Source organism: Stomoxys calcitrans, chromosome 4 (genome assembly GCF_963082655.1).
Source record: "Stomoxys calcitrans chromosome 4, idStoCalc2.1, whole genome shotgun sequence".
Lineage (NCBI taxonomy): Eukaryota > Metazoa > Arthropoda > Insecta > Diptera > Muscidae > Stomoxys > Stomoxys calcitrans.
This window is the reverse complement of record NC_081555.1, coordinates 172,194,009-172,219,395: the sequence shown is the minus strand read 5'-3', so window position 1 is coordinate 172,219,395 and position 25,387 is coordinate 172,194,009. Positions and strand designations below refer to the sequence as shown.

The window sequence follows — 25,387 nt, the reverse complement described above, 5'->3', positions numbered from 1 at the left end:
TTTTGTTTTATAATTTATTTTATTTTTATACTTTCAATTCATTTCGATTTTCCCCATAGTGTTTGTTTTTTGTTTTGCCTTTTTTTTCAGTGTAACGTTTCTTTAAATCCCTGCAGTAGCATCAGCAACACCACCCTGCCTTGCGTTATACCTTCGCCACTTAGAGTAGTTGGTACTAGCCGGTGTTGCTATACACCTAAATGTAGGTGAAGGTAGTGGTGTAGTTGGTAAGGAAGTTGAAGTGGAAATGGAAGTGGATTTCAGGCTCTCTATTGGCAACAATCAAAAGGTCAATTTTAAAGATTTAACTTTTATTACAGCCCATTCATGTTTGAAGCCATTTAAAACATCATCATCTTCATTTTCATGTTCAATGTGGAAAGTTATGAAAACGATGCCTTTGCCACACCGCTAATGGGCCAATTTAATGTTTTTTTGTTTTTTTTTTTTTTCTCTCCATTTCGATGTTGGCCACCATGGCGGATAAGGGGAAATGTAGAGCCCCCGAGTATAGGAAAATCGACCATAATTTGCATTGGCCATAAGAAAGTAGCCATTGTGCCGTTTTGGCTGTGCGCTAAGTTATTTAAATAAACCATGAGCATAACTGTGGCTAAGTTTCTAGATTTGCCAGAGTGTGGGTGTGAGGAATGTAAGACTTTTGCTACTTTCTTTTGCTCATAGCCTTAGGCCGTGTCGTTGGCGATAACATTTTGAAAATATTTTTGTTGCTGCTACACCGTATCAATGTAAATATTTGATATTTTAGTCAATCAAGGTTATCCAAGGAATTTTTGTTTATTTTTTTTTCAAATCGATGGCATTCGGGGGGTGTTTGAATATTCATCGCATCATAACTAATGACACATGAAGGCTGACAGGGAAACATTTCCCAAAACCCAAAGTCCTGCCTTTATCCTCGCTAGGAAGTTTAGCTTTGCTATTTTTCCTTAAGGAAAATAACAATATTTTTATATATAAAATAACATTTTAGTGTGAAATATGTGCCGATGAGCTTCAATTCTTCGAACTTATTTAGTTTAATGGTTGGAAAATGCTTTATGTTGATGTTTTGCTTAATGGATTTGCGATACAAATTTAATTTGTCAAAATTAAGTAAAATTTCATTAATAAACTTTCATTACTTGCTATGATGTTGTGTGTTAATATAAATATTTAGCGAAAATCTTTACAGGTTCTGGGAAGGCTGTACAAAAAAATTATTGAAATAATAAATGAGTAGGTTGTAGGGAATCGGAGGAAAGGATGAATCTGCCTCCAATTATGAAATAATAATAATAATCAAGGTTAAGTGTTAACAAGTGAAGAAAAATATTCCATTAAAAAAATGTTTTCAATTCGTCGGCTGTGTTGAATCCTACATGACTTTTAAGATGAATTACTTGTCATGGTATCTTTTGGGCATGCAGATGATTTATTGTAAATGAAAAATATCAGCCAAATAGGAAATCTATTGAGGCTTCCAGGGGCCCAAGGTCCCGAATAGAGTGTTAGGTATATGTAGGAGTTATGCAAAGTTATACGCCGAATTAAATACTCCTTGCCGTGGTTGTTGGAAGTAATAAAAGCATTTCAAGGGCAATAAACCTGCCCTTTCCTAAAGGAAAGGCAAATAAAATTACCCTTTCCAGAGGAAAAGGTTAATAAAACCACCCCTTCCTGAAGGAATGGGTAATAAAACTACCCTCTCCCGAGATAAAGGGTAATAAAATCATCATTTCCTGATGGAAAGGGTAATAAAATCATTATTTCCTAAGGGAAATAAGACCACTATTTCTTGAGAAAAATGGTAATAAAACTACCATTTCCTGAGAGCAAGGGCAATGAAACTACCCTTTCCTAGGGGAAAGGGCAATAAACCTGTCCTTTCCTAAGGGAAAGGCAAACAAAATTACAATTTCCTGAGGGAAAGGGAAATAAGACCACCATTTCCTAAGGAAAAGGCCAATAAAACTACCCATTCCTGAGGGAAAGGGTAATTATACTACAATTTCCTGAGGGAATGGGTAATAAACAACCATTCCCTGAGGGAAAGGGTAATAAACTACTATTTCCTGAGGGAAAGGGTAATAAAACTACCCTTTTCCTGAAGAAAAGGATAATAAAACTACCCTTTCCTGAGGAAAAGGATAATAAAATTACCCTTTCCTGAGGAAAAGGGTAATAAAACTACCCATTACTGGAGGAAAGGGTTATAAAGCTACCCTCTCCCGAGGGAAAGGGTAATAAAACTATCATTTCCTGAGGGAAAAAGTTATAAAACTAAACTTTCCAGAAAGAAAGGGTAATAAAACTATCCTTTCCTGAGGGAAAGGATAATAAAACTATCCTTTAATGAGGGAAAGGATAATAAAACTATCCTTTCCTGAGGGAAAGGATAATAAAACTACCCCCTCCTAAGGGAAGGGCAATGAAACTTCCTTTTCCTAAAGAATAGGACCTCTTCTGAGAGAAAAGGCAATTAAACCTATCCTTTCCAGAAGGAAAGGGTCATAAAACTACATTCTGCCGAGGGAAAGGGTATTAAAACTACCCTGAGGTAAAGGGTAATAAGGCTATCATTTTCTGAACAAGGAGTAAGGATAAGGGTAAGGATTTCATGAGGGAAGGGGTAATAAAAATGAACTTTCCCTTCGGAAAGGGTAACGAAACTGCTTTTCCCTCCGAAGAGGTAATAAAACTACGCTTTTCCTCCCGAAAGGGTAATTAAACTACCCTTTCCCTCCGGATGGGGTAATAAAACTACCCTTTCCCACCGTAAAGATAATGAAACTACCCATCCCATTCGGAAACAGTAATAAAACTACCTCTTCTCTCAGGTGAATCAGTTGTTGTTGTTGTTGTTGTTGTAGCAGTGTGTTATAACAACAACAACAATTCATTCCCCTGAGGGAAAGGGTGGTTTTATTAATATAAATGAATTTGTAAACACAAAATTAAGGGAAAAACAAGTAAAAGCTTGCTAAAATTCTTACGAGCTGGATTTCTGGGGAAGGCATTAAATGGGTTCAATATACAAAAAATAAATTTATGGCGGTAAGCCTACTGCTTTTAACAGCAAATGCGATTTTATGTCAAAGTCATTGTAATACACTTTTCTTCGCGAAATGTAGCTTAGGAAATAAAAAAAAAATATTTTTCATATATATTTAGGAGCTATATCTTAATTTGAACCGAATTCGAAAAATAAACTTCTTTAACATTGTGAAAGTCGTCGAAGAAAGCGTTGTGCACAATTTTGGCAAGATTAGTCAATTACTGCGCTTGCAGTGGCTCGAAAAGTGAAAATCGGGCTATATACATATATGGCAGCTATATCTAAATTTGGACCTATCTCTACGAGAATCGGTTAACATATGAGCACTTTACTGCAATATTTCTCTAAATCGTACGAACATAACTATGGGAGCTATATCGAAATCTGAACCGATTCCGAGCAAACTTCTCACATAGTGTGGTAGTCGTCGAGGAAAGCATTGTACAAAATTTTGGCAAAATTGGTCAATAAATACGCTTGCAGTGGCTCAAGAAATGATAATCGGGCGATATGCACATATGGCAGCTATGTCTAAATCTGAACCGATTTCTATGAAATTCTCCGGTAATGTCGAAAAAATGTCGAAAAAAAAGAGAAAAATCCTTCCAGCCTAATTTCTCTAGAATTGGCTAACAAATGACCACATTATCACAATATTAGCCCAAAACGGACAAACATATGTATGGGAGCTATATCCAAATCAGAACAGATTTTTTCCAATTTCAATAAAAAATTTTAAAACGATCGAAAGAAAATTGCGACCTGTAGTTTGTACCCCAATTAACATGGACAGACGAACATAACTAAATCGAATCTGAAAGTGATTCTAAGTCGATCGGTATGCATATCAATGTGTCTGTCTCTTTTCCATCCAAATGCACTAAGTATAATATCCTGTACCACAGTGGTAGTGTAGGGTAGAAAAATACTACGTCAATACAAATGCTATAGTATAATGTAAAATATGACCCAGTGAATGATGCAATGGGTTCCTCAATATACCACAATCATAAAGAAAGTTGGAGTTTGCAACATAACAATCACTCGTCCATAAAAAAAGGATAATTAGTTTTAAAAATCCCAAAAATCAACATAAGCCCTCTAACAACTAAAAGGGAAATAAACTAAAAGAAATCAAATTAAAACTAGACAATATCAGACAATAAGGACAGACAGCATCGTCCATTCAAAGCAATTCGTTTACGCTTCGAAATGTAAATAGACATTGTTTTTTGTAATTTCATTGAGCCACAATAGATAAACCAATGCCAGATATGAATTTTTCATCACTATGTGTGTGTGTGTGTGTATGAGTGAGCCTAAACGTGTTTCTATTTCTGGCTAATCCTTTTTTTAGCAGTCCTTGCATGTGCTGTGCCGAATGCTGAGTACTTCGATTAATTTTGAGAGAAAATTAAAAGACAATAGCTTTGTTTGGCTCTAGCCAAGTCAATGGGTTTTTGTGGCTTGGCAGCTCGATAAGCCGCCTTGGAAAGAGAGAACAAAATAAAAATTGTAGCCTTAAATTGCATGGAATTGTAAAAACCGCAAAAGTATAGGAATAGCCAAAAATGACCTTATGGTGTTTGCAAAAAAAGAAAAAAAAAAAACAAGTATAAGCGTGCTAAGTTCGACCGGGCCGAATCTTATATACCCTCCACCATGGATCGCATTTGTCGAGATCTTTTCCCGTCATCTCTTCTTAGGTAAAACAAGTAAAAAGGCGTTAAGTTCGGCCGGGCCGAACTTTGGATACCCACCACCTCGGGTATATATGTAAACCACATGTCATCAAAATCCAGTGAAAAATGCATACCTTATGCCCCATAGCAGCTATATAGACATATCATCCGATTTAGACCAAATGCTTATAAGTACAAGGCATTGTTCAACCGAGAGATCGGTCTATATGGCAGGTATATCCAAATATGGTTCGATCTGAGCCAAATTGAAGACAAACATCGAAGGACCCAACACAACTCACTGTCCCAAACTTCGGCGACATCGGACAATAAATGCGCTTTTTATGGGCCCAAAACGTTAAATCGAGAGATCGGTCTATATGGCAGCTATATCCAAATCTGAACCGATCAGGGCCAAATTCAAGAAGGATGTCGAAGGGCCTAAGGCAACTCACTGACCCAAATTTCAGTAAAATCGGATAATAAATGCGGCTTTAATGGGCCTAAGACCCTAAATCTGAGGATCGGTCTATATGGCAGCTATATCCAAATTTGGACCGATCTGAGCCAAATTGACGAAGATGTCGAAGGGCCTAACACAACTCACTGTCCCAAATTTAAGCAAAATCGGATAATAAATGTGGCTTTTATGGGCCTAAGACCCTAAGTCGGAGGATCGGTCCATATGGCAGCTATATCCAAATCTGTACCGATCTGAGCCAAATTAACGAAGGATATCGAAGGGCCTAACACAACTCACTGTCCCAAATTTCAGCTAAATCGGATAATAAATGTGGTTTTTATGGGCCTAAGACCCTAAATCGGAGGATCGGTCTATATGGCAGCTATATCCAAATCTAGACTGATCTGAGCCAAATTGACGGACGATGTTGAAGAGCCCAACATAACTCACTGTCCCAAATTTCAGCAAAATCGAATAGTAAATGTGGCTATTATGGGTCTAAGACACTAAATCGGCGGATCGGTCTATATGGGGGCTATATCAAGATATAGTCCGATATTGCCCATCTTCAAATATAACCTACCTAGGGCGAAAATACACTTCTTTGATTTAGGTCATTCGATATTGCAAATGGACTAGTTCGATTCAGATTTGGATATGGCTTCCATACAAACCGATCTGCAGATTTGTCTACCTGAGCCCCTGGAAGCGGCAAGTGTTATACGATTTGTTTGAAATTTTGGAACTCAATGTTTTGTTATGACTCCAACAACCATGTCAAGCATGGTCAATAATATAGCCCCCATGTTAAACGATCCCCCCATTTTAAATTTTAAGACCCTGGAAACCGCAATTGTAATCCCCAGTTGTTCGAAAATTTGCAAGGAGTGTTTTTCAACAGCCATGTCTAAACCATGTTTAGGTCGGATATTGGGAGACCTACAACTATTCACTGTTTCAAGTTTCAGCGAAATCGGTTAAAAAATAAAGCTTTTATGGGCTTCAGACCCTTTATCGGGAGATCGGTCTATATGGCAGCAATATCTAAATATAGTCCGATCTGAACCATATATAGGTCAGATGTCGGGAAGCTTTTAATAACGCACTGTTTTCAATTTCAGCGAAATCGGGTTATAAATAAAGGACTTATGGGCTTCAGACCCCTTATCGGCAGATCGGTCCGTATGGCAGATATATCTTCTTTTATATAAAAGTCAATTTGTGTTTGTTTGTTTGTGTGTCCCTTTAGACTCAGAAACGGCTGAACCGATTTTTTGAAATTTTCACACATGGTGCATAATGATCCCGTGGTGAAAATGGGGTACTACATTTTTTGATATCTGAAGGGGGAGCGGATCCTCCCCCTTATCCTAATTTTCAGAAACGCCAGATCTCAGAGATGAGTGGTGCGATTTAAGCGAAATTTTTTGTGCTCTCATATAGTACCCTAAACATAAATATTTGGTATCCAAATTTCCGATGAGGTACCGCCCCACCCCCAAACCTACCAAATATATATTTAGATCAATCACGACAATATGGGACTCAAATGAAAGGAATTTAGGATAAGGAAACGTACCTGATATCCTATTGTCGAACCAAGTGTTTAGGGGACCACCCCAACCCCCAAAACATACCTAAATCGGGCATATTTACCTACCATGGCAATATGGGACTCAAATGAAAGGTATTTGCGAGTAGAATACGAATCTGATATATAAATGTGGGACAAAGTTTCTGGGGGTCCACCCCTTCCCTAAAACACCCCTCAAACAGTACTTTTGTACTAACCATGGCAATATGGAACTTAAATAAAAGGTATTTGAATGTAGAATACGAATCTGATATTCAAATATGGGACCAAGTGATAGGGGCCGCTTCTCCCCAAAAAACATCCCCCTAAGGGGACAAATTAACGGCCATAGCAATATGGGAGCTCAAATGAACGGTCTTTGGGAGTAAAGCACGAACTTGATATCAATATTCGGGAAAAGTGTCTATGGGGCCACCCCACCCCCACAACTCCACCCAAATAGGAAGTATTTGCTGACCATTGCAATATAAGGCTCAAATAAGAAGGTTTTTAGAGTAGAATACGAAGCCGATATACATTTTCAAGGGCAAGTCACTGCGCCCATCCCGCCAAGTCGGTCATATTTGCCAGTTATGGAAATATGGGGCTCAAATTAAAAGTATTTGGGAGTAGACCACGTATCTCATATCAATAATAGGGACTAACTATCTAAGGGACGTCCCACCACCATAACAACCCCCAAATAGGACGTATTTGCTCACCAAGACAATTTGGGTCTTAAAGAGAGTGGAACTAAATATTTTTAGTTTTAAGGCCAATACCCCAAACCGGACACATTTTCTGACTTTTGCAATAAGGAGTTTAAATGAGATTAGATAACGAATTTGATATCCAATTTTGAGGGCAATGGCAATATGGGGTTCAGATAAATGATATATAGATATATGAGAATACAGCACGTTGCTGATATATTTTCATGGCCTAATGTTGGGGGACCATCCCAATCCCCAAAACACCCTTAAATCGGGCATATTTACCGACCTTGTCAATGTGGAGCTTAAATGAAAGGTATTGGGGGATAGAGCAAGAATTGATACCCATTTTCAGGACCAATTTTCTGGGGGTCTACCCCTATCCCAACAAACAGCTATCGCAAAATGGGGCTCAAATAAAGGTATTTGGGAGTAGAACACGAATTTGATATCCAAATATAGGTCCATGTATTTAGGCCAACCCTTCCCCCAAACACCCCTTAAAGGGGGGTGTCGATCATGCCAATATGTAGCTCAAATGAAAGGTATTTGAAAACGAATTTGATAACCAATTTCGGGGCCATGTGTTTGGGGGATGCCTTATCTTGTAAACTTCCCTTAAACCAATGGCAATATGGGGTTTAAATAAATGGTATTTAAGAGAAGAGCACGATGTTGAAATTTTTTCAGGGCCAAGTATCTGGGAGACCACCTCACCCCCGGAAACACCCTTAAATCAGACATCATGAGAATATCGGGCTGAAATAAAGTATTTTAGGAATGGAGTACACTTTACATTCACACTTAAGAACAATATGGGATTCAGATAAAGGCACTTTTATTGTTAAACTGTTAGTCAAGCGATATACAATACTATTTTCGTAGCATGGTATTTCACTAAAAGCTCTTTAATTGTCGAAAATAAATATTCCAATTGAAATTTTGTTCCATATAAAGTTAAAGAAGGCACAGCGGAGTGGGCCCGGGTCAGCTAGTTACCTCATAAAATATATGTTTGTGTGTGCTATTGTTTTGTTCATAGCTGTATTCTCAAATACATTGTCATGTCAACTTCGTAATAGCGCCAAAGCATATAAGCTTAGACTTAAGCAGATTTTCATAATTGATGGGATTAAAATTCGTTTTTATATCTGACAACCACAATTGCCTTGGGGCAATTTCAAAACCGCAGTTTGGCTAACATTTTCACAAAAACAAAAAGAGCAAATTTACAAATTGTACATAAAAAGTTATAAACAAGAATTAAAGAACACTTCTCCATAAACATATGAGTGTGTATACGGCGTAGTCGTGGTTGTAGAGTGTAATAAATTCTTTGTTATGCTTACAGATATTCTTGATCAGCGTAAAGATCTTAGACGATCTAGACATGTCCGTCCGTCTGTCTGCTGAAATCACGCTACAGTCCTTAAAACTAGGGATTCTTTTTCGTCCATAAGCAGGTTAAATTCGAAGATGAGCTATATCGGACTATATCTTGATATAGCCCCATATAGACCGATCCGCCTAGGTCAATAAAAGCCACATTTGTTATCCGATTTTGCTGAAATTTGGGATAGTGAGTTTTGCTGGGCTCATCGACATTCCTAGCCAATTTGCCCCAGATTGGTCCAGATTTGGCTATAGCTGCCATATAGACCGATCCTCCGATTTATGGTTTTAGGCCCATAAATCCCACATTTATTACCCGATTTTGCTGAAATTTCGGACAGTGAGTTTTGTGGGGCTCTTCGACATTCTCAGTCAATTTGCCCCAGATCGACTCAGATTTGGATATAGCTGCCATATATACCGATTCTCTGATTTAGGGTCTTAGGCCTATAAAAGCCACATTTATTATTCGATTTTGATGAAATTTGGGACAGTGATTTGTCTTACTCTCTTCGACATTTTTAGCCAATTAGCCCCAGATCGGTTCAGATTTGGATATAGCTGCCATATAGACCGATCCTCCGATTTATGGTCTTAGGCGCATAAAAGCCACATTTATTATCCGATTTTGCTGAAATTTGGGACAGGGAGTTTTGCTAGGCCCTTCGACATTCTTAGCCAATTTGCCACAGATCGGTCCAGATTTGGATATAGCTGCCATATAGACCGATCCTCCGATTAAGGGTCTTAGACCGATAAAAGCCACATTTATTATTCGATTTTGCTGAAATTTGGGACAGTGAGTTGTATTAGGCCCATCAACATCTTTCTTCAATATGGCACATATCGGTCCAGATTTGGATATAGCTGCCATACAGACCGATCTCTCGGTTTTAGGTTTTGGGGCCATAAAAGGCGTATTTTTTGTCAGATGTCGCTGAAATTTGAGATAGTGAGTTGCGTTGGACCCCTCGATAGCCTTCGTTAATTTGGCCCAGATCAGTCTAGATTTGGATATAGCTGCCATATAGACCGATCCTCCGATTTAGGGTCTTAGGCCCATAAAAGCCACATTTATTATCCGATTTTGCTGAAATTTGGGACAGTGACATCCTACATCAATTTGGCCAAGATCATTCTAAATTTGGATATACCTGCCATATAGACCGATCCTCCGATTAAGGGTCTTAGGCACATAAAACCCACATTTATTATCCGATTTTGCTCAAATTTGGGACAGTGAGTTGTATTAGGCCCATCAACATCTTTCTTCAATATGGCACATATCGGTCCATATTTGAATATAGCTGCCACGTACACCGATCTCCGATTTAAGGTTTTGGTCCCATAAAAGTCGCATTTATTGTCCAATCTCGCCGAAATTTGGGACAGTGAGTTGTGTTAGGCCCTTCGACATTTTTCTCCAACTTGGCCCAAATCGGTCCAAATTTGGATATAGCTGCCATGTAGACCGATATCTCGATTTAAATACTTGGCCCCATAAAGGGCGCATTTTTAAACCGATTTTTATCTAAATCGGCCAACGGAGTCGAGAGTCAGGAATAATTCGTTAGAATTTTGTGTTTAAAATAGTTATTGAAATTTTGCCTATAGAAAAAATTTAGGAAAATGTAGTTTGGGACAGATAAGCATAATAAAAACTCTTCAAAAATGTTTATGCAAAATGAAGTGTCCTAAAGTCTTATAGACTCCCCATCTCTCGATTTGACATCTTGAGACCCTGGAAGCCAATATTATTGTCCGTTTTGGCAACAATTTTGTATGAAGTGTTTTTTTTTTACAGCTTCCAACAACTGTGACAAGTCTTTTTGAATTTGGTCTATAACCTGATATGTCTCCCATATAAGCCGATCTCTCGATTTCACGTCTGGATCCCCTGGGAGCCACAATTTTTGTCCGATTTGCTTAAAATTTCGCACGCGGTGTTCTATTATGAGTTCCACCGACCTGATGTGGATCCCACATAAACCGATCTATCGATTATATTTGTTCGATTCCTAGAATCTTAAATTTTTGCCTTTGAGCAAAATTATGGCCTTTTGTGTCAATTTTCCATGGCATCCATGGTTGGTTTCAAAGATTCGGGCCGGCCGAACTTTGCAAGTTTTTACTTGTTTAGTCTCAATTGCCCCCAAGGGTAAAGGTTTAATTTTCATTTGAAATAATTTCTTACAATAATTAATTTATATCTCTTGATAGATTTCTCTTTCCTTGACACCAAACCATGCTCTTCAATGCTTCCGTAGCTTCAAATTGCATGTTTTGCTCATATCAAAGCTACCTCCATAACATGGTCTTGCAGCCATTTAACCAACTCTAGGCTTCAGAAGTACTATCGAATACTGTCGAGCATTCATTTAAATGGTCTTTGCTGCTGCCATTCAATTGAAATCTATATTTTGCCATATTTCTGCACACTCTCAACGCCGCCAACGATAGAACACGGAAACACAATCCTTGCGTCCATGTTGCTGGCAGCAGCATGGAGGACATGACATGACTCTAACCGAATATTCTATTTCTCGTTGCCATTCATTGTAGCGATTCGCTTCAATGGCATTTGCCACCGTTTGATACTTTGGTCTGGGCCTGAAGGTTGGTCTGTGCCATCATGTACTCCGATATTCTATTGAATAGAATATCCATTTGATGGGCACAACTCTTATTGTAGCTGTGGCTTGGAAAAGTTATTGGTGTTTGGATGGTTGTTGTTGCTGATGTTGTTGTTGTTATGGTTGAAAACCACAATTTTACCGATATGATAGTTGTAGTTAAAGTTATTGAGGTTTTCCAATTATGATGGATGAATAATTCTCTTTTGTTTATTGCTTTGCCTTTTTCGGGCTGCTGCATGGTTGGGAGGAGAGGCTACATGGTAGATGTTTATGTACAAACATGGACTTGGCCGAAAACAAATTCGCTTAGCAGTGTTTTCTCCACCACTATCGCTTTGTGTCGTCATTTGGTTACTTTGTGCATTGTTACTCCCTAGTTGGGGGAATAAATGTGGTTATGTTTCGCACAACAACAACAACAGCAACAACGAAACCAAAATTGCTACAAATGCAAATACCATTACAGCACACACACAAAGTTGTCCCAATCCCAATTGACAGAGTCTCCACCAAAACCACTTTCTAAGGCCATGGCAGGCAGGCAGCCAGAATTTTGTGATAAATTTGCACTTTCGTCTCTGTGTGCATAACAAAAGCCGTGGGAATTGCCAACCGACGGCAACTGTATGAAAATGGAAAATGGACTGAAAGAAAAGTGTGTGTGTGTGTGTGTGTGTACTCTTAGGGAGGAGCACCAACTTACACAAGTCTACAAGAATGCCTTTAAAAGCCTTAACTAAGTCTTGGAAATGTTCATCCAAACTATTGCTTACGAATCAATGAACATTTTTTTGAATCGAACATGAATGAGAAAAAATTTGTACTTACATTTTCTATAAGAGAATGATTTTCTATTTGATTTAAAGAAATTTTTCAGAGATGAATAATCCTCGCTTGACTAACAGTTTTACAACATAAGTGCCTTTATCGAAATCCCATATGATCTTTATTTTGGTCTGGTGGCCATTCTTAAATTCTTTATTTCAGCCCGATATTCTCATGATGTCTGATTTAGGGGTGTTTTCGGGGGTGTGGTGGTCCCCCAACCACTTGCTCTTCTCTTAAATACCATTTATTTAAACCCCATATTGCCATTGGTTTTGAGGGAAGTTTACAGGATGAGGCGTCCCCCAAACACATGGCCCCAAAATTGGTTAACAAATGCGTTCTCTAACCTCAAATATCTTTCATTTGAGCCACATATTGGCATGGTCGAAAAATGTTTAGCCTTTGGGGGGTGTTTTGAGGAAGGAGTGATGCTCTAAATACATGGTCCTACATTTGGATATGAAATTCGTATTCTACTCCCAAATACCTTTATTGGAGCCCCATATTGCAATGGTCAGGAAAAATTGCTCTTTGTGGGGTATTTGGGAAAGGGGTAGGCCTCCAGAAAATTGGTCCCGAAAGTGGGTACCAATTCTTGCTCTACCCCCAATACCTTTCATTTAAGCCCTACATTGGCATGATCGGTAAATATGCTCGATTTAGGGGTGTTTTGGGGATTAGGGTGGTCCCCCAAACACTAAGCCCTAAAAATATTGGTTGCCCAAAAAGTAATTGCGGATTTTTTAAAAGAAAGTAAATGCATTCTTAATAAAACTTAGAATGAACTTTAATCAAATATACTTTTTTACACTTTTTTTCTAAAGCAAGCTAAAAGTAACAGCTGATAACTGACAGAAGAAAGAATGCAATTACAGAGTCACAAGCTGTGAAAAAATTTGTCAACGCCGACTATATGAAAAATCCGCAATTACTTTTTGGGCAACCCAATATATCTGCAACGTGCTGTATTCTCATATATCTATATATCATTTATTTGAGCCCCATATTGCCATTGCCCTAAAAATTGGATATCAAATTCGTTTTCTAATCTCAAATACCACTCACTTAAACCCCTTATTAAAAAAACCAGAAAATATGTCCGGTTTGTGGTATGGGCCCTAAAATCTATGAACATCGAGCTCCACTGTCTTGCAGACCCAAATTGTCTTGGTAAGCAAATACGTCCTATTTGGGGGTTGTAATAGTGGTTTGACGTCCCCTAGACAGTTGGCCCCTAATGTTGATATCAGATACGTGGTCTACTCCCACATACCTTTCATTTGAGCCCCATATTTCCTTAGTCGGCAAACATGACCGGTTTGGGAGGTGTTTTGGGGGATGGGCGGCCACTCAGTGAGTTGGCCTTAAAAATGTATATCGGATTCGTGTTCCACTTTAAAAACCCTCTCATTTGAGCCTCATATTCCAATGGTCAGCAAATACTTCCTATTTGGGTGGTGTTGTGGGGGTTGGGTGGCCCCATAGACATTTATCCCGAATATTGATATCAGATTTGTGTTTTACTTCCAAAGACCATATTGCAATGGTCCTAAATTTGTCTTCATGGGGGATGTTCTCGGGGGGATGGGCGGCCCCCCAAATACTTGGTTCAACATCTGAATATCAGATTCGTATTCCGCATTCAAATAGCTTTTATTTAAATCCCATATTCCCATGGTCAGTAAATAAGTCCTGTATGGAAGGTGTTATGGGGAAGGGGTGGACCCACAGAAACATTGTCCCCAAATTGGATATCAGATTAGTATTTTACTCGCAAATACCTTTCATTTGAGTCCCATATTGCCATGGTCGGTAAATATGTCCGATTTAGGGGTGTTTTGGGGGTTGGGTGGTGTTGTGGGGGTGGGGTGGCCCCATTAACACTTTTCCCGAATATTGATATCAGATTGGTGCTTTACTTCCAAAGACCTTTCATTTGAGCCCCAAGTGGCTATGGTCGTAAATGTGTCCCCTTTGGGGGAAGTTTATGGGGAGAGGCGGCCCCCCAAACACTTGGTCTCATATTTGGATATCAGATTCTAATTCTACACTCAAATGCCTTTTATTTAAGCCCCATATTCCCATGGTCAGTAAATAAGTCCTATTTGGGGGGTGTTTTGGGAAAGGGGTGGACCCCCAGAAACTTTGTCCCAAATTTGGATATCAGAATCGTATTTTGCTCGCAAATATCTTTCATTTGAGTCCCATATTGCCATGGTTGGTAAATATGTCCGATTAAGGGATGTTTTGGGGGTTGGGGTGGTTCCCCTAACACTTGGTCCGACAATTGGATATCAGATACGTTTTCTAATCTTAAATACCTTTCATTTGAGTCCCATATTGTCGAGATTGGTGTATATATATATTTGATAGGTTTTGGGTGTGGGGCGCCCTCCTTAGGCACCCGACCCGAAATTTGGATACCAAATTTCTGTGTTTATACCCACCACCGAAGGGTGGGGGTATATTCATTTTGTCATTCCGTTTGCAACACATCGAAATATCCATTTCCGACCCTATAAAGTATATATATTCTTGATCAGCGTAAATACCTAAGACGATCTAGACATGGCCGTCCGTCTGTCCGTCTGTCTGTTGAAATCACGCTACAGTCTTTAAAAATAGAGAAATTGAGCTGAAACTTTGCACAGATTCTTTTTTTGTCCATAAGCAGGTAAAGTTCGAGGATGGGCTAAATGGGACTATATCTTGATATAGCCCCCATATAGACCGATCCGCCGATTTAGGGTCTTAGGCCCATAAAAGCCACATTTATTATCCGATTTTGCTGAAATATGGGACAGTTAGTTGTGTTATACCCTTCGATATCCTTCGTTAATTTGGCCCAGATTGGTCCCGATTTGGATATAGCCCCCATATAGACCGTTCCGCCGATTTAGGGTCTTAGGCCAATAAAAGCCACATTTATTATCCTATTTAATTGAAAATTGGAACAATGAGTTGTGTTAGGCCCTTCGACATCTCTTTTCAATTTGGCCCAGATCGGTCTAGATTTGGATATAGCCGCCATATATTTGGTTCAAATCGGACCATATTTCGATATATCTGCTTTGGGGCATAAGGTATGGATTTTTCATCGGATTTTGACAAAAGGTGTTTTACATATATCTAAAGTTCGGCCCGGCCGAACTAAACGCCTTTTACTTGTTTTAGTTTAAGGCCTTAAAAACATATAGACTTTGTTGCACATGTGGGTTCACTACTTTCATCTAGCGTTAAAGTCTACTAACATACGAACATGAAAAGCTAGCCGCTCAAAACTTTGCACAAATACGTCTGATTGAAGTAGATAGGTTAGGATTGTAAATGAGCCAAATTGGTCAATGTCTAGATAGAGCTCTGATATAAACCGTTTACGCTACATGACTTTTTATGCCTGCGGCATTAGCTGTAATCTAGCAAGATGACTTTCGTGTTAATTTTGTATCGATATCTCGATTTAACTTCTTTAGCCTATAGAGACACAATTATTAGAAAATATGGCTGACATTTTGCAGCTGGTGTTTTGTTTGTTTATGGAGGCCACCGTAGCGGAGAGGTTAGTAGGTTCGCCTTTGATTTTGAATACCTGGGTTTGATTACTGGCGAGTACAAAAGAACATTTTTTTGTTTCAGCGGTAGTTATCATCTCCATAGGATATTCATGGGGTCTCCCATAGATTTTACAACATTCGAAATACCGAATATTTAGTTTCCTTCACCCCCTCCCTTACATGGTGTGGCGTATAAATATGCAAACCAGTGTTAACAATTTGAATATTTTCCAAAGTCTAACATAAATTTTGGTTCTAACCATAGCATGAACTGGCGAATATTTACAATGTTGCAAGTGCTCACCAAGGACCCCAAAGGAAAGAGAGACGCGAAATGAGAATAAAAAGCGAAAAAACTCGAGTACATTAAATTTATGTTTATAGCGAACAACTGCATTCTTCAGTTTAGGATAACAAGCAAGCAAGCAGGATGCTAGCTATTGCTTGCTAGCTAGCAAAAAGAGGGAGATTCTATTCTTCCACTCATATACTTCACCAAAAAAAAGAGATGTCAGCGATTTTCCACATGAATTGATTGCTTTTATAACTCACCCGCTGCTTATGGTGTAGCATTAGTATCACTTGAAAGGGTATTCGCGAAATAAAAAAATGCTCACACTGTAAAATACTTTATCATTGTCGTCCCCATGTTTCTATTTAAATCCCTACCAACCCTCTCCGACACCCTTCTGCAATCCCAACACCATTACTTAAGTCCTTTTCCTATAGCAGACTTAGACACCATAATGCTTAAGTAGACGACTTGAAGGCATCTGAGACGTGGTAGATATCGCAGCAGTATTCTAAGAAATCGATTGATAAGTAATGACAAGCCGGAAAATGATACCATCATTATGTTAATTTATTAAAGAGCATTGGCACAGACACAAAAAAATACAACGAGAACGCTTTAAAAACGCTTACTCAACGAATAAGACTTAGGCAAGGAGTAAAGAAGTCACAAATTTTAATGTGAGAACTAATATCGATTAATTATCAAAAAAGGGGCTGCAGAGTTAACCCTGTGTCAAAAAAAAAAAAAAAAAAAAAAAAAGGCCTTAAGTTCGGCCGGACCGAACTTTGGATACCCACCACCTCGGGTATATATGTAAACCATCTTTCATTAAAATCCGGTGAAAATTGCATACCTTATGTCCCATAGCAGTTATATCAAAATATGTTCCGATTCGGACCAAATATTAATAAGTACAGTAACTATATCTAAAAATAATCCAATCTGAACCATATAGAACACCGATGTCGAATCTAACCTATGTCACTATGTCCAATTTCAGCGAAATCGCATTATAAATGCGCGTTTTATGGGGCGAAGACATTGTATAGGGAGATCGCTCTATATGGCAGCTATATCCAAATCAGAACCGATTTGGGCCAAGTTCCAGAAAAATGTCGAAGAGCATAATGCAACACACTCTCCCCAATCTCGGCGAAATCGGACAATAAATGCGCCTTTTATGGGCCCAAAACCTTAACTCGAGTGATCGGTCTATATGGCAGCTATATTCAAATCTGGAACGATCTGAGACAAACTGAGGGAGGACGTCCAAGAGCCTAACACAACTAACAGTCCCAAATTTCGACAAAATCGGATAATAAATGCGCCCTTTATGGGCCCAAAACCTAAAACCGAGAGATCGGTCTATATGGCAGCTATAGCCAAATCTGAACCGATCTGCGCAATATTAAAGAAAGATGTCGACGGGCCTAATGCAACTCACTGTCCCAAATCTCGGCGAAATCGGACAATAAATACGCCTTTTATGGGCCCAAAACCTTAAATCGAGAGATCGGTCTATATGGCAGCTATATTCAAATCTGGACCTATCTGAGGCAAATTGAAGGAGGACGTCGTGGAGCCCAACACAACTCACTGTCTCAAATTTCCACTAAATCGGATAATAAATGAGCCTTTTAAGGGCCCAAAACCTAAAACCGAGAGATCGGTCTATATGACAGCTATATCCAATTCTGAACCGATCTGGGCTAAATTGAAGAAGGATGTTGAAGGGTCTTTCGCAACTCACTGTCCCAAATTTCCGAAATATAGGATAATAAATGTGGCTTTTATGTGTCTAAGACCCTAAATCGGAGGATCAGTCTAAATGGCAGCTATATCCAAATCTGAACTGATCTGAGACAAATTGACGAAGGATGTTGAAGGGTCTAACACAACTTACTGTCCCAAATTACAGAAATATCGGATAATAAATGTGAACTTTATGGGCCCAAAACCATAAATCGAGAGATTGGTCTATATGGCAGCTATATTTAAATCTGGACCGATCTGAGCCAAATTAAAGGAGGACGTCGTAGAGCCCAACACAACTCACTGTCTCAAATTTCCACAAAATCGGATAATAAATGAGGCTTTTATGGGCACAAAACCTTAAATCAAGAGATCGGTCTATATGACAGCTATATCCAAATCTCAACCGATCATGGCCAAATTGATCAAATATGTCGAAGGGCCTAGGACAACTCACTGTCCCAAATTTCATCAAAATCGGATAATAAATGTGGCTTTTATGGGCCTAAGACCCCAAATCGGAGGATCGGTCTATATGGCACCTATATCCAAATCTGGACCGATCTGGGCCAAATTGGCAAAAGATGTCGAAGAGCCTAACACAACCCACTGTCCCAAATTTCATCAAAATCGGATAATCAATGTGGCTTTTATTGCCCTAAGACCCTAAATCGGCAGATCGGTCTATATGAGGGCTATATCGAGATATAGTCCGATATAGCCCATCTTCGAACTTAGCCTGCTGATGGACGAAAGAAGAATCTGTGCAAAATTTCAGCTCAATATCTCAATTTTTAAAGACTGTAGAGTGATGTCAACAGACAGACAGACGGACAGACGGACGGACATGTCTAGATCGTCTTAGATTTTTACGCTGATCAAGAATATCTGTACTTTTTAGGGTCGGAGGTGGATATTTCGATGTGTTGCAAACGGAATGACTAAATGAATATACCCTCATCCTTCGGTGGTGGGTATAAAAACAATTTGGGCTGGCAAAAAAAGTTTTTTTTTTGCTTAAAGCTTTTTGTAAAATTAAAAGAAATTAATCCATACCTCTTCCACCCTCAAACACGATTACATTCACACACACACACACATTCATGGGAAAAGTTTTAACTTAATAACCTTTTACAAAACAAGAAAATTAAGTGTTTATCTTTTTCTTGCTGTTTGTTTAGTTGTTTCACTTTGCCTCAACCCACCGGGCGTATGATCGATGTGACCTAGTGGACATTGTTTTGTTGCTCATACGCATGGCTACACCCTATTGTGCCTGTGTTTTGGTCCAGCAATTTTTGTGACTTTAATTCCAGGAAAAATACATCAACTGTGAAGTAAAAGGGCAATTTTAACAACTATTTTGACATTAATCACTTTCTTTAAAGTCCTTGTTGGAGGGGAGAAAAGCAGCAAATAAAAAATATTGTCACACAGAGATTTTTTTTCGGGGGCAAACACAAAATTGATGAAATGGGGGATGTCGGTAGGGACATTTGTCTTTAAAATTGGACAAGAGCATTTAATATAAAATAAATTTATTATAGGTCCACCAAAGGATGGGGGTATATTGATATAGTTATTCCATTTGTAAAGCCGAGAAATATTGATCCAAGGCCTCATAAAATATATACATTCTTAATTTCAAGCTTTTTGCCTTTTGGGGCGAAGATAATTAAATTGTAAATTTTGGCCGAAAAAATTTGGCTGAAATTTTGCATGCCATGTTTCTTTATGACTTCCAACAACTGCGCTGAGTACAGTTCAAATCGGTTCATAACCTGATATAGCCGTCATTTAGACCGATCTTGGATCTTGAATTCTAGAGCCACTAGAGGACGCAATTTCGATCCGAGTTGCCTGCATTTCAGTATGAAGCCCTTTGTTATGACTTTCAACAATTGTGCTAAGTACGGTTGAAATTTGTCTTTAACCTGATATAGCTGTCATATAAACCGATCTGAAGAGGTCTACAGCCTGATAAAGCTCTCATATAAATCGTCGTCAATAGTTTACTTCTTGAGCCCCTGGAGGCCGCAATTCTTATTTAAATTTTACCCATAGACTTCTCCTATGGTCTTCAATATTCAATTCAATTATGTTCCATAACTTGATATATTTGCAGTAGCATTCCAATTCTTTTCTTTTATCCTTAATTTGCCTAAAATTGGCAGTAAAACCATAACGTAAAGATTTTCTTTATCGGCATAACAATCAAAGTGGTTGTAGCCTCATTCGTTCTTCTTAACTGACTGTCCATGGTTGAGGGCATAATAAGGGAGGAGAAAATAGTGCGGGTAGACAACTTGTATGAAACCTACAAGTCAAAGGGGCTGCATTGCGTAAGCCAGCTATGTTGTAAAGGGAAGGACTACTTCTCATACAACCCTTTACAAAGATTTTAAGGAGCTTCATTTTGCTGTCCTGGCTGGTTCGCTGGAAGATAGAGGGTTTTTATTCCGAAGGCGCAGGAACAAGCCTCAATTTACAAAAGGATTATAGGCCTAACAATCTGCCGCCCTTCATTTTGGAGACCCTAGAAAAAGTAATTGGCACATGTACCAGGGATCGTCTTAAGCCTTTCGGTCGGTCGGGCACAGTAGCGCAGAGGTTTGTATGAGCGGCTATGACGTTTAATGCCAGGGTTCGTATCCTTGCGTGACCATCAGAAAAAAATTTTTCCGTTAGGTTCCCCTCCTGATTCTGCCGACATTTGTGATGTACTATGCCAGGCATAGAAGCCATGTAAAAAAAGAGGTATCGCACTGTGGTGCACCGTTCGGACTCGCCAATAAAAAGGTGGACCTATCACTGAGCTTAAAATTTGAATCGGATAGGACTCATTGATATGTGAGAAGTTTACCTTTCCTTATCCTTAATCGAATGCTCATGGACAAATTGGCATTTTTAAGTGTCGGTCGGTGGACAGTTCCCTTCATGATGTGTCTGATTACATCGAGGGTGATTTGAGTGTGGCTTTTAATTACTTAACGTTGGAGCCCATACATGGCGCTGGGGTAGATATGAGGATCTTCCCTCTTTTTATACCCACCACCGACGGATGGGGGTATATTCATTATATATCTGCATTATCGCACAGATAGGTCCAGATTTGGATATAGCTGCCATATATACCGATCTCTCGGTTTTAGATTTTGGGGCCATAAAAAGCGCATTTATTGTCCGATTTTGCCGAAATCGGGGACAAAAAGTTAAGTCAAGCCCCTCCACATATTTCTGCTATAGGGCATAAGGTATGAGTTTTGCACCGAATTTTGACGAAAGGTGGTTTACTTTTTACTTGTTATATATTTGTCCGATACGATGCTAAAAGGCGGAAATTTCAACGCATATCTGGCTGATGGCACGATAAGGAGTATTGGAACCAGAGGAACTCCGCAAGGTGGGGACTTCAGGTAGCCAATGTAAAAGAGTGCTATAAGGGTCTCTAGGCGAACAACGTCGTCGTCATGATAGGTGCCCGTTTCCTCTCTTCTATTATGTACAACGTCTAGGGGACGTTGAAGAAGTTCTATGATTGGCATTTTAAAGATTCGATCCAAGCATGGAGCCTTGCACCGCTCCTGATGTGACCTCACATTCATTCGTTCCATCCTAAGAGTTATATGTAAGCATCCTGTTATGAAATTAAATTCTCATTATTCTCATGAGATACCCCGAGATATTAAAGTCCTCTCTGAGTGCTTGGGGGACATCGGACCACCTAAGGCTATTTGATGCGTTCTTCACAGTCAGTGTGGGTAAGAGGTGAATATAATTGTAAAATGAGTTGCAAAACGGGCAATAAATTTGGTGGCATGGCGAGTTAATGCGTCCGTCATCCGACCAACATATGGTTCAGATCAGACAATATTAAGATATAGCTGCCATATAGACCGATCTTGCAATTTAGGGTCTTAGTAACATAAAAAGCGGATTTGTTGCCCGATTTTTTATACCCACCACCGTAGAATAGGGGGTATATTCATTTAGTCATTCCATTTGCAAGACATCGAAATATCAATTTCCGACCCTACAAAGTATATAAATTCTTGATCAGAGTAAAAATCTAAGACGATCTAGACATGTCCGTCCGTCTGTCTGTTTAAATCACGCTACAGTCCTTAAAAATACAGATATTGAGCTGAAATTTGGCACAGATACGTCTTTTTGATGCACGCTGTTTAAGTTCTTGTACGAGCCAAATCGGAAAATATTTGGATATAGCTGCTATATAGACCGATCTTCCGATCTTTTTTAGACGTTCAGATTTTATTTGTAGTTCAAATTTACTTTCATTCATTGTCCATTGTAAATTTAATATAAACTATATTTAGCTGGATACAAAATCCTTTACACTTTCCCTGTTTTCCAAAAAAAAAAAAACATCCTCCAATTCAACTTCCACATGGCCTATTAGTCATGTCAAGGCTTTTTTGTTAGTTCCAATTCATGTTTTTGTCGTCCTTCTAATCTTTAACAATGCAAAACTGACTGAAATTTTCTAATTTTGTTGTTGTTCTTTAGAGAAAAAAAAAGAAACGAGAGGGGTAAAAGGGTACGGCACAGCAGACACTATGTGTGGAAATGGCCATGGATGGAGGTAATAACGAACAACGACACAATTTCGATTGAGTGCTTCCCCTACTCGACTGGCTATACAGACAAATACAAAATACACCGAAACATTTATTCTGCGCTCTATTTTTGTTGATGCTTTTCTTTACATCCTTCAGACACAGCACTCATGGTTGATGATGGTAGCAAGAAAACTGGGGAAAAGGGTGGTTTCCTTTCAAATGAACCCCTGGCAGTAGGGAAGGGGAGAAGCTGAAGCGAAAGAGGAAAACTACATCAAAATATCATTTCATCACCGCATCAACGTCATTCTCGTCATCAGAAATGGTGGGCCATTCTGTTGCCGACAGCTGAGGCGTAATCAGCATGCCATTGAAAGGAGGAGTAGCCGAAGCCTGAAGCATGGCGGGAAACGGGGGGAATATGGTGATCCCATTCAGTAGCTTGGCGAAATACACAAGAAGAAGAAACGCATTGAATGGGAAATGGGAAAATGAATGAAATCCCATCAATATTTGCCTGAGAGTGTGCTTATATGCGTCGCTGAATGTTGAAGTAGGGCCACGCGCGTGTCTGTGTGTGTGTTAGGGTATGCGTTTTGTTGTTCCTTTGATGTTTTCATTTTTAAATGAGTTTTGCACAAATTTTATACAAATATTGACTTTCTATATTGACAAATAATAATGTTTACCCACCCAAAGGCACTTTTCTTTCAATCGTTTTACCACTTTTCTCATATGGCTGAACGTTGAGCCCACAGCCTTTGCCAACAAATGTCGTCAATCCTTTGAATGACTTTAACAACTCATTTGGAGGAGGTGATTTCTTTTAAAGCAGCTTAAATCGGCAAGTACACTAAGTCACAAGGATAATCTTGTTGCTGGAAAAGCTTAAGGCTCATATAAAGCTTGGAAAACCCTTTTGTGTCTCAGAGGATAAATCATTTTTATACCCTCCACCATAGAATGGGGGTATACTAATTTCGTCATTCTGTTTGCAACTACCTGAAATATTCGTTTGAACATGTCCGTCCGTCTGTCTGTCCGTCCGTGCGTCCGTCTGTCCGTCCGTCTGTCCGTCCATCTGTCTCTCGAAAGTATGCTAACTTTCGAAGCGAAGGAGTAAAGCTAACCGCTTGAAAATTTGCACAAATACTTTTTATTAGGGTTGGGATTGTAAATGGGCCATATCGGTCCATGTTTTGATACAGTTGCCATATTCAACGATCTGGGATCTTGACTTCTTGAGCCTCTAGAGGGCGCAATTCTTATTCGATTGGAATGAAATTTTGCACGACGTGTTTTGCTATGACTTCCAATAATTGTGCCAAGTATGGTTTAAATCGGTCAAAAACCTGATATAGCTGCCATATAAACCGATCTTGGGTCTTGACTTCTTGAGCCTCTAGAGGGCGCAATTCTTATTCGATTGGAATGAAATTTTGCACGACGTGTTTTGCTATGACTTCCAACAACTGTGTTTAGAATAGTTCAAATCGGTCAATAACCTGATATAGCTGCTATATAAACTGATCTTGGGTTTTGACTTCTTGAGCCTCAAGAGGGTGCAATTTTAGTCCGATAGGAATGAAATTTTGCACGACCTGTTTAGCTATGACTTCCAACAACTGTGCTAAATTAGGTTCAAATCGGTCCCTAACCTGATATAGCTGTCATATAAACCGATCTGGGATCTTGACTTCTTGAGCCTCTAGGGGGCGCATTTCTTATTCGATAGGAAGGAAATGTTGTAAGACGGATCCGCAATTCTTATCCGATAACAGTTTTTTTTTCGCCAACCAGTATTTAATAACCCATTCCGATGCAGCATGGTGTTACTTCAAAATCATTCAAACCTCTCAATTGCTGTTGCCACTACTGCTGCCACTGCCATAGAAATCTTTTAAAATTAAGTGGGCTACTTGGAGACATACGCATTTTAAGAGCTAAAAAAACAAAAGGCAATGGAAAAAACGCACCATATTTCTCTGTTAAATGGAAGGAGGCGTAAATGTTAATGCTTAAATGTGTTTAATGGGAATTTTGAAAAGCAAAAATAACAGAAAAAGGACCAAAAGTGGTGCGAATAGAGCGAAAGTGAAAATGCAAGAGGATACCATAAACGTGGCCACATCCTCCATTCACATTTCCTCGACAAAAGAGAAACAGAGAGAGAGAGAGAGAGAGAGCTACAAAATGGCCCAAAGAGTATGAGCATAAATGGAGCAAAGGGGTTTAAGAGGTGCTGAAAATTTTTATGGTTTCATAAATTTGCCTTTAATTAATTTCAACACATTGTAGTTTTTTTGTTGATGCCCCACAACGTTACGGTTCATTTCAGTTTTTCTCCTTTACCCCCATCTTGCAAAGTGAGGCTCAGGGTTCATTCATAGCCTCGTTGGTTGGTTCTGCTGTTTACAGGTTTGTGCTTTTTAAAGCCAATGTTGGTGGCCATTTTTTCTTCTTTTGGTGGAATGTACAAATGGTTGTGGACAAATTTCTTTGAAACGTGGTAACTTAATCATAACAAATCAAGGCAACCTTTTTGAATCCTTCTCTCTTTTACTAACAACAGGACTTTAAGGATAACTTCAACAATAGGACTTTTGGGGATCCTTTAAAAGTCATCAAATTAATTAGTGTTTTATGTGACACCGCTGTGTTAGTAGGCATTGAAACACAAACAGTCCTATATATACTAACCCAGTGAACCAAATTTCGGATGTCAGATATTTCTATACAAAGTCTGAACTCTTCCGAAAAGATCTTATCAAAACCTTTCCTAATTCTATTTGGTTTTCCGAGGGATGTCCGTCCGTCTGTCTGTTGAAATTACGATACAATCTTTAAAAATAGAGATATTG

At 39.0% G+C, this 25,387-nt stretch overlaps 1 protein-coding gene across 1 annotated transcript in view; it reads right to left on the bottom strand.

Annotated features, from left to right (window-relative positions):
• The window catches only part of LOC106089729 (acetylcholine receptor subunit alpha-like), a 601,341-nt gene that overhangs the window by 411,829 nt on the left and 164,125 nt on the right, over nucleotides 1-25,387 (bottom strand). The gene's annotated exons all lie outside the window — the stretch shown is intronic.